The sequence below is a fragment of the Triticum urartu genome, chromosome 2 (assembly GCF_003073215.2).
Source record: "Triticum urartu cultivar G1812 chromosome 2, Tu2.1, whole genome shotgun sequence".
Lineage (NCBI taxonomy): Eukaryota > Viridiplantae > Streptophyta > Magnoliopsida > Poales > Poaceae > Triticum > Triticum urartu.
Genome location: NC_053023.1, coordinates 436751788 through 436761393, shown reverse-complemented (window position 1 = coordinate 436761393; position 9606 = coordinate 436751788).

The window sequence follows — 9606 nt, the reverse complement described above, 5'->3', positions numbered from 1 at the left end:
CTACACCGTCGGCAGTTCGCCGGCAGATACATGAATGGCGGTCGGCCGGGCTCGGTGCTGGCCCAAAAGCTCATCGGCGCACCATTGCCACTCATTACGTGCGACGACTGCCCAAAGAAGGTCATGCGTCGCGTGTCTACAATGCCGGAACATCCCGGATGGGTGTTCATCAAGTGCTCAACCGATGGGGTATGTGCTACTTTATCTTCGGTTGTGCTCTTTGGTTCTGCTCTCTTTTGCTATGCCGCTATACCAACCACTTGCTATATCATGCCTCCCATATTGCCATGTCAAGCCTCTAACCCACCTTGTCCTAGCAAACCGTTGTTTGGCTATGTTACCGCTTTGCTCAGCCCCTCTTATAGTGTTGCTAGTTGCAGGTGAAGATGAAGTTTGTTCCTTGTTGGAACATGATTATTGTTGGGATATCATTATTATATCTTGTTTACTTTAATGCATCTATATACTTGGTAAAGGGTGGAAGGCTCGGCCTTATGCCTAGTGTTTTGTTCCACTCTTGCCGCACTAGTTTCCGTCATACAGGTGTTATGTTCCTTGATTTTGTGTTCCTTGCGCGATTGGGTTATAATGGGAACCCCTTGACAGTTCGCCTTGAATAAAACTCCTCCAGCAAGGCCCAACCTTGGTTTTACCATTTGCCACCTAAGCCTTTTTCCCTTGGGTTCTGCAGACTCAAGGGTCATCTTTATTTTAAACCCCCGGGCCAGTGCTCCTCTGAGTGTTGGTCCAACCTGTCAGTAGCCGGTGAACACCAGGGGAAACTCTGGGTTGGCCTACCGGAATCTTGGACAATCCGGTGTGCCCTGAGAACGAGATATGTACAGCTCCTATCGGGATTTGTCGGCACATTCGGGCAGCTTTGCTGGTCTTGTTTTACCATTGTCGAGATGTCTTGTAACCAGGATTCCGAGTCTGATCCGGTCTTCCTGGGAGAAGGAATATCCTTCGTTGACCATGAGAGCTTGTGATGGGCTAAGTTGGGACACCCCTGTAGGGTTTTGAACTTTCGAAAGCCATGCTCGCGGTTATGGGCAGATGGGAATTTGTTAATATCCGGTTGTATAAAACTTGAAACTTAACTTAATTAAAATGCATCAACCGCGTGTGTAGCCGTGATGGTCTCTTTCCGGCGGAGTCCGGGAAGTGAACACGGTTCTTGTGTTATTCTTGAACGTAAGTAGTTTTAGGATCACTTCTTGATCACTTCTAGTTCACGACCGTGCTTTGCTTCTCTTCTCGCTCTTATTTGCATAAGTTAGCCACCATATATGCTTAGTGCTGCAGCTCCACCTCACTACCCTTTCCTACCCTTAAGCTTAAATAGTCTTGATCACGAGGGTGTGAGATTGATGAGTCCCCGCGACTCACAGATTACTTCCAAAACTAGTTTTAGGTGCCGATGATACCATTGCAGGTGACACAGCCGAGCTCGAGGAGGAGCTCGAAGAAGATCGTGTTCGTTGTGTTGTTTCATTTTCCAGTTGATCAGTAGTGGAGCCCAGTCGGGGCGATCAGGGATCTTTTGCATTAGGGGTGGTCTTTCTTTATTTTGTTTCCGTAGTCGGACCTTGATTGTATTCTGGATGATGTAATGCTATACTTATGTATTGTGTGAAGTGGCGATCATAAGCCAACTCTTTATCCCTTTCTTATTCAGTACATGGGATGTGTAAAGATCACCCCTCTTGCGACATGCCTACTATGCGGTTATGTCTCTAAGTCGTGCTCCGACACGTGGGAGATATAGCCGCATCATGGGTGTTATAAGTTGGTATCAAAGCCTTCCCCGACTTAGGAGCCCCCTGCTTGATCGAATCGCTGGCGTTGTTGAGTCTAGAACAAAATGTTTTGAGTCTTAGGATTATATATATCGGAGAGTAGGATTCTTTTTACTCCTCAGTCCCTTTGTCGCTCTGGTTAGACCTCCTGACGTAGAGTTTTGACTCTTCTCTCCTCAAATTTCACGAAAAAAAATTAGGATCACACGGGCATCTTGGAAGTGTTCCGATGGTTTTGTGACGAGAACATTGTTCTTGGTGCCTCCTGACATTTAGGGGTTGTGGCAGTGTCCCGGGGAGTTGAGCTCCGAGGTGTTGTCGTCACAATTTTATCGTTGAGATTCTGGAATACCTGAGTTTCGCCGACATCGAAATTCTCTTTTATGCAGTTGTTGGTGAGATAACCTCGACGCCACCCAGTACTGGGGTGGGAGTTCGGGAGTATTGCCATAACTCATATAACGGATGCTTTTCGAAGGTTGAGGTAAATGATTTCCGAAGGTTTCTTGGTTATGTGTTGAAGGATGATACAGCTGGATGTAGGATTTGCTAGTTTTGGGTGAGATATTATGCTTCCCCTGTATCCCCAACACCTGATTGCATAACTAAAAAGTTTCGGGAGTTTATAAGTGGGATTCAAGTATATCGTAGGATATCCTTCCAACAAACACATGGTACGATATGGGATCTATCATATATTTGTTTCCGGCTTATTTTGCAAGCCAATCCTTTGTTTTGTTTTCAGTTGTGGTATTCGAGTTGCTTCAATGTCAAGTGTTGATTCCATACCTTTCCTAAGCGTTGTTCTCATACTCCTATGTGAATACCAATCCTTCATGATAATCGAGATTTTCATGTCAATCATTTTCAACCAGCGTGTTTCTCTTCAAGTGGATCCGATCTTTTCAACATCCGCAAGATCACCTCTCAGTTTTTCCCAATGTTGCTCGTTCCATCTACCCAAGTTGCCTTTGTTTTTTCCCGCCCTCCCACCCTTTTTATTCAAGGATTCATATTTCTTAATCAAGTATTCTTTTATTGATGGGAAGCCTGTCCATTTGTTTCCGTCAATGTTCTTATCCGGTGATTCTCAGGAAGATACTAACGGAGCTTCTAGTTATCATTCTTTGTTCTCTTTTCTTCTCCGGTGGATCCATTTCAAGCTTTGTTGATCATATCCTTTTCCTTGTTTCAAATACCTTCTCATGCGGTGCACCTCATAATCATTCACTTCTCGCTATTCATTTGTTTCAGAGTGCTGAAGATATCTCGAAGATTCATGTTTCCACTCCGCATTCGATCAACTTATTCTGAGGTTGTTATCTCATTCAATCCATTTAATTCAACCGGTGCAATCTCTCTTTTCAAGCAATCCCTCAACGGTGTATATTTTGACTGGGCCCTAACCCACAGGTCTTTTCCCAGGATCTTACCTGACTCTTTTAATTTTTCGGAGGTACCCTCAAATTCTTTCAAAGTTTGACGTAAGAATGTCATCAGTCATATGTATTTCTCCAAGAGCTTTCAAATTCTTTTCATCGTTGGTTCAACCTTTCTAATTTTCAATCCGGAGTGCCTCAGCAATTCATGGTGGTGTATATCATCATCATTCTCAACATTTGAAGACCAAAGAAGAGTTTTTCCTCCAAATCTTATCCGTTCTCTCAAGGATCCATGGTGCTAGCTTTACGCCATCCTCTCATAATTGTTTTCGATAGCGAGAATCCTTTCCACCCTTCCGGAGCAGTTCAGGGGTATTTTCAGTCTGATTCTCCGGAGGCCATCATTTCGGGTTTATTTATTCTCAGCTTTCAGCTCTCGTTCTCAAATCTTACCAGTGCATCGTTCAAGTATTCTCTAATCAGTTCGCGATCTCTTCGTTCTCTTGCATCTTGATTTCACTCAAGTATCTTCGTTCATTTTCAATTCTTACCGGTGGGTCGTTCAAGAGTTCTCCTCCCTTCGTTATCAGATAGATTCATTCGTTCTTTCCAATCCTACCGGTGATTCGTTGAAGACCTTCCCAAGTTTCTGCCATATCTATCTTAATCCTTTCTACGAGAATAAGTAGTATGTCAAGTCCGTTGCTCGTCATCAATCTAAATTGGTGAAGCATAAGCATAATGCAATTCTTATTCTTGTTTCATCCAAATGATTAATTCCTTATCCCGGAGGTTCATCAAAATTCTTTATTTCATTTGTTCATCTTTCTTTTTGGAGTTCCAAGTTCTTTCTTGGCTATATCATCGCGAAGCCCCATGTAATCATTGCAAGGCTTCTCCAGGAGTTCTTTTTAACTTTTCCTTCGCTTGATCATTCTTTTGTTACCGGAGTTCTTCATGGAGGTTCCACATGATGGTTCAGCAAGGATTTAATTCCTTCACGAAGTGTTCATCGAGATTATTTTCAAAGGAGCTCAAGTATTCTTCATCTTGCATTTCTAAGTGCAATTCTTTCTACCTTATCTTTTGGGATGGTGATATGCCATTCTTGACAATTTTCTTTCATGTTTCATGATTCAAAAGTTTTCAGGAATGAGATATTTAAACCCATCATTTTCTTCCTTAGAGTTATCTTGGTATAGTTTTCACCTAAAGCCTTCCATTGGGAATGTTGCTCCTTGTGGTGATTACCTATGATCCAAGTTTTCTTATCACCTCGATGGAAGAAGCTTTTATCTTTTCTAGCTCCCAATCAAATCTTTTCGGTGAGTGGTAGGTTGTCACCTCATAATTTTGAGATGTCTTCCATAAGCCCACATCAAGCTTATTCATTTCGTTGTTGGTTTTCCAACAATTCCCTTCTAGCATTTGCTGCAAACGTGCTCTCTCAAAATCTTGTTTCCCTCCGATCATTTCTTTCTAGTCTTTCTTTCTTCCGGAGGCATTGTGATGTTGCTCTTTTCTCTCATCATCTCGTTTTGTGAAGATCATGTTCTTTTCGTGCTTATCCATTTAACCGGAGTGTCGTGCCCTCTTTTCAAGTTCTTCCCTTTTTGTCAAGTTTTGCCTCCCTTCTTAGTCGGAGTGCTATCCAAATTATATCATTCTTATTCATTCTCTATCTTGTTTTAATTGGAGTGTGGTGTCTATCATTCCTCTTCTAACCGGAGTCTCATCCAAGTGCTTTCATTTTGCCAATTTCATATTCTATGCCTTCCATTTCTAACCGGAGCGTTGTCGTAATTGATCTTTATCGTTCCTTGTACATCTCGTTTCTACCGGAGTGCTTGCATGTACTTCTTGTCCATCGCAACCCTTTTCTTATGTCTTTCTACCTACAAGGTTCTAGTAATGTTCCTTGTCCTCTTTTCTAAGGGAGTGTTTTCAACTTTGTTCATCTTCATTGCTTTTTTTCTTTCAATTTGTTCAACCTCTCAAGGTTCTTTGGTTTCACTCACTCGTCAAAGAAGCAACTTAGTTCTACCTCTACCTCTTCTGCTTTCTCTCCGGTGCCATTCTAGATCTCGGGACAAGATCCTCTCGTAGTGGTGGAGTGTTGTAACGCCCCGAGACCGTTGCGCCAGGTGTAATCCAGTTATTCGCTGTTTTTGCCTTGTCATTTGTTTGCGTGTCATGCATTTCATATCATGTCATCATGTGAATCGCATTTGCATACGTGTTTGTCTCATGCATCCGAGCATTTTCCCTGTTGTCCGTTTTGTGATCCGACACTCCTATGTCCTCCGGCGCCCCCTTTTGCCTCTTTTCGTGTGCGGGTGTTAAACATTCTCTAAATGGACCGACATTTTCCAAGAGGCCTTGGTACACCACCGGTAGACCACCTGTCAAGTTTCGTGCCATTTGGAGTCCATTTGATACTCCAACGGTTAACCGGGGAACCGTAAAGGCCTTGTGTGTGTTGCAGCCCAACACCCATCCAGAGTGGCCCAAAACCCATCCAAACCCCCTCCATCCTCTCGGTCATTCGATCACGATCGCGTGATCGAAAACCACACCTCATTTGGACTCTCCTAGCTCCCTCTACCTATAAATATGTGCACTCCTCCGAATTTTCGCACGAAACCCTAGTCTAAATCGCTCCTGCCGCCACCGGACGTGTCCGTCCCTCGCCGGACACCTGCGCCGCCGCCGCCCGCAGCCAACGGGGGCCTGCCACGTGGCAGCGCCGCCCCCGCCGCCGCCACGGCCCGCTCGGCCCATGGGGAGCCCGCCCCGGGCCGGATCGGGCCCGAGTGCCCCGCGCCCTAGCGCGCTCCGCCGTCGTCGGATCTCCCCCGTGCCGCCCGGCAGCAACTGCCGCCTCCTTCGCCGGCGCTCCTCGCCTCCGGCCACCGCCCCGCCAGCGCCCAGCCTACCACGCCCGCGCCCACGGTCCCCGTCTCCGTCGCGACGCCGGCGACCTCGCCGCACGCCGGGCCCGCGCCCCGGCCGGACCCCGCCGTCTCTCGGCGCCGGCGACCTCGCCCCGGCCGCCTCCCTCTTCTCCCCTGAGCGCCGCCCCGCGTCTTCTTCCTCGTCTCCGGCTACTCCTCCGTCGAACCTCGGTTGCCGCGCCGCCCAGATCCAGATCTGGAACCCTAGGGTTGACTTCGATTTCTCTCCAAGTCCTTTTCTGTTATTTTTTCCTGCACTATTCATCATGTCATAACTCCGCATCCGTAGCTCCGTTTTGGGCGTGCCATATATCAAAATGTTCATCAGGATGTCCTCTTCATTTTGTTCCATTGTACCATGCTTGTTTGAGTCCATCTTGATGCCCTAATGACTGTTGCAAGAGTGCTATAAAATGTTAGTTCCTGATTCTTATCAGTTTATGAGCATTTGTCATTTTTGCCATGATTATCATGTGCTGCATATGATCATGAGCTCTACATGTGTTTTGGGCTATGCCGTGCTATATTTATAGGGGTGTAAGCCATGTATTTTTGTGATCAAATTGGTGACTAGAACAAGCATGCAAAGTAGCTCTCGTGATATTGCTAATTTCAGGGACTTAGTATTCTACTAAGTCATTTCCCTGCTGATATTTTAATGCCATGTATTCATGTTGCTACAGAGAGATCCATGCTTCTTTTGAGTATGTTAAGTAAGGATGATTTTGACATATGGTTGTGCTCTATCCATCCATGTCCTTGTTTGCATTTATGGAGTACCCTAGCATGACTCAATCTTGCTCTACTTTTGCTATAAAATGTTCCTGGCAGATTGTTTACGTGTTAATCAATTTTACCAAGGTTGTTGTAGTTGATCCATGCATGCTATGAGATGGTTCTTGCCATGTTAAGCTTCTTGATCATGTCTTCTTGCTGGTTGTATGCTTCGTTTGTCATGCAATGCCTTGTGGTGAGTGCATCGAGCTCGCAAACATGCCTACGTAACTCTGTTTTTGCCATGTCCAGTTTTTTCTGCTAAGTCTGAATCTGTTAACGAAACTTTCTATGTTTACATGGGTGCCATCATATCTTCTGATCCTTTTTGGCTTATGATCAGTAAGGAACTTTTGTTATATGCTTTGAGTAGATTCATGTCATGCCTTGTGTTGCTATGATCTGATCCTGTAGCATGTTGTTATCTTGCACTAAACATTGCTTCCTGATGTTAATTCCTGACATGTTATTTTCACTAAGTCTGTGATGCTGTTATCTTTTGCACTTTTGCCATGCTTGTTTGAACCTTCTCTTGTGTGATTTAGCCGTAGCTCAGTGTTCATCTTTTGTCAAGCATCTTGAGTGGATCACTGGTATGTGCTTTGTTGCTATGTTGGAGTGCAGTAGCTTAGTTTCTTGTTGCATTTTAGATGGCATCATGCTGTTAATCGCAGAATTGTGCCATTCTTGTTTTGCTTGCCATTTGCAAACCGTGCATCCGATTTCGGTGATCTTTATATCGATTTCGACCAAAATGAACTCATCTTTCCAGCGGCACTCTTGGTTTGCCAAGTTGAGGCCTGGTTCAATCTTTTCCTTCCGGAGCTCGCATATGCATTGCATGTCCCATCCCGCATATCATGCCATGTTTTGCATCATGTTGCTTGCGCATTGCACTGTGGTTGATTCTTGTTTCCTTTGCTTGTGTTCTTGCCTTGGGTAGAGCCGGGAGACGATTACGTGATCGAGGAACCCATTGAGTACGCTTACGAGGATCAAGCTTACGTCAACTCGGAGAACTTTGCAGGCACGATGACCATACCCTCGAAATCACTTCTATCTTTGCTTGCTAGTTGCTCGCTCTTTTGCTATGCCGCGATACCTACCACTTGCTATATCATGCCTCCCATATTGCCATGTCAAGCCTCTAACCCACCTTGTCCTAGCAAACCGTTGTTTTGCTATGTTACCGCTTTGCTCAACCCCTCTTATAGCGTTGCTAGTTGCAGGTGAAGATGAAGTTTGTTCCTTGTTGGAACATGATTATTGTTGGGATATCATTATTATATCTTGTTTACTTTAATGCATCTATATACTTGGTAAAGGGTGGAAGGCTCAGCCTTATGCCTGGTGTTTTGTTCCACTCTTGCCGCCCTAGTTTTCGTCATACCGGTGTTATGTTCCTTGATTTTGCGTTCCTTACGCGGTTGGGTTATAATGGGAACCCCTTGACAGTTCGCCTTGAATAAAACTCCTCCAGCAAGGCCCAGCCTTGGTTTTACCATTTGCCACCTAAGCCTTTTTCCCTTGGGTTCTGCAGACTCAAGGGTCATCTTTATTTTAAACCCCCGGGCCAGTGCTCCTCTGAGTGTTGGTCCAACCTGTCAGCAGCCGGTGACCATCAGGGGCAACTCTGGGTTGGCCTACCGGAATCTTGGACAATCCGGTCTGCACTGAGAACGAGATATGTGCAGCTCTTATCGGGATTTGTCGGCACATTCGGGCGGCTTTGTTGTTCTTGTTTTACCATTGTCGAGATGTCTTGTAACCAGGATTCTGAGTCTGATCGGGTCTTCCTGGGAGAAGGAATATCCTTCATTGACCATGAGAGCTTGTGATGGGCTAAGTTGGGACACCCCTGCAGGGTTTTGAACTTTCAAAAGTCGTGCCCGCGGTTATGGGCAGATGGGAATTTGTTAATATCCGGTTGTAGAAAACTTGAAACTTAACTTAATTAAAATGCATCAACCGCGTGTGTAGCCGTGATGGTCTCTTTGCGGCGGAGTCCGGGAAGTGAACACGGTTCTTGTGTTATGCTTGAACATAAGTAGTTTTAGGATCACTTCTTGATCACTTCTAGTTCACGACCGTGCTTTGCTTCTCTTCTCGCTCTTATTTGCGTAAGTTAGCCACCATATATGCTTAGTGCTGCAGCTCCACCTCACTACCCTTTCCTACCCTTAAGCTTAAATAGTCTTGATCGCGAGGGTGTGAGATTGTTGAGTCCCCATGACTCACAGATTACTTCCAAAAGCAGTTTCAGGTGCCGATGATACCAGTGCAGGTGATGCAACCGAGCTCCAGGAGGAGCTCGAAAAAGATCATGTTTGTTGTGTTGTTTCGTTTTCCAGTTGATCAGTAGTGAAGCCCAGTCGGGGCGATCGGGGATCTTTTGCATTAGGGGTGGTCTTTCTTTATTTTTGTTCCGTAGTCGGACCTTGATTGTATTCTGGATGATGTAATGCTATACTTGTATTGTGTGAAGTGGCGATTATAAGCCAACTCTTTATCCCTTTCTTATTCAGTACATGGGATGTGTAAAGATTACCCCTCTTGCGACATGCCTACTATGCGGTTATGTCTCTAAGTCGTGCTCCGACACGTGGGAGATATAGTCGCATCATGGGTGTTATACCAGGGCAGGCCACGTGCCCCCTCCCCCTCTAGTCCGAATTGGACAAGGAGGTGGGCGGCGCC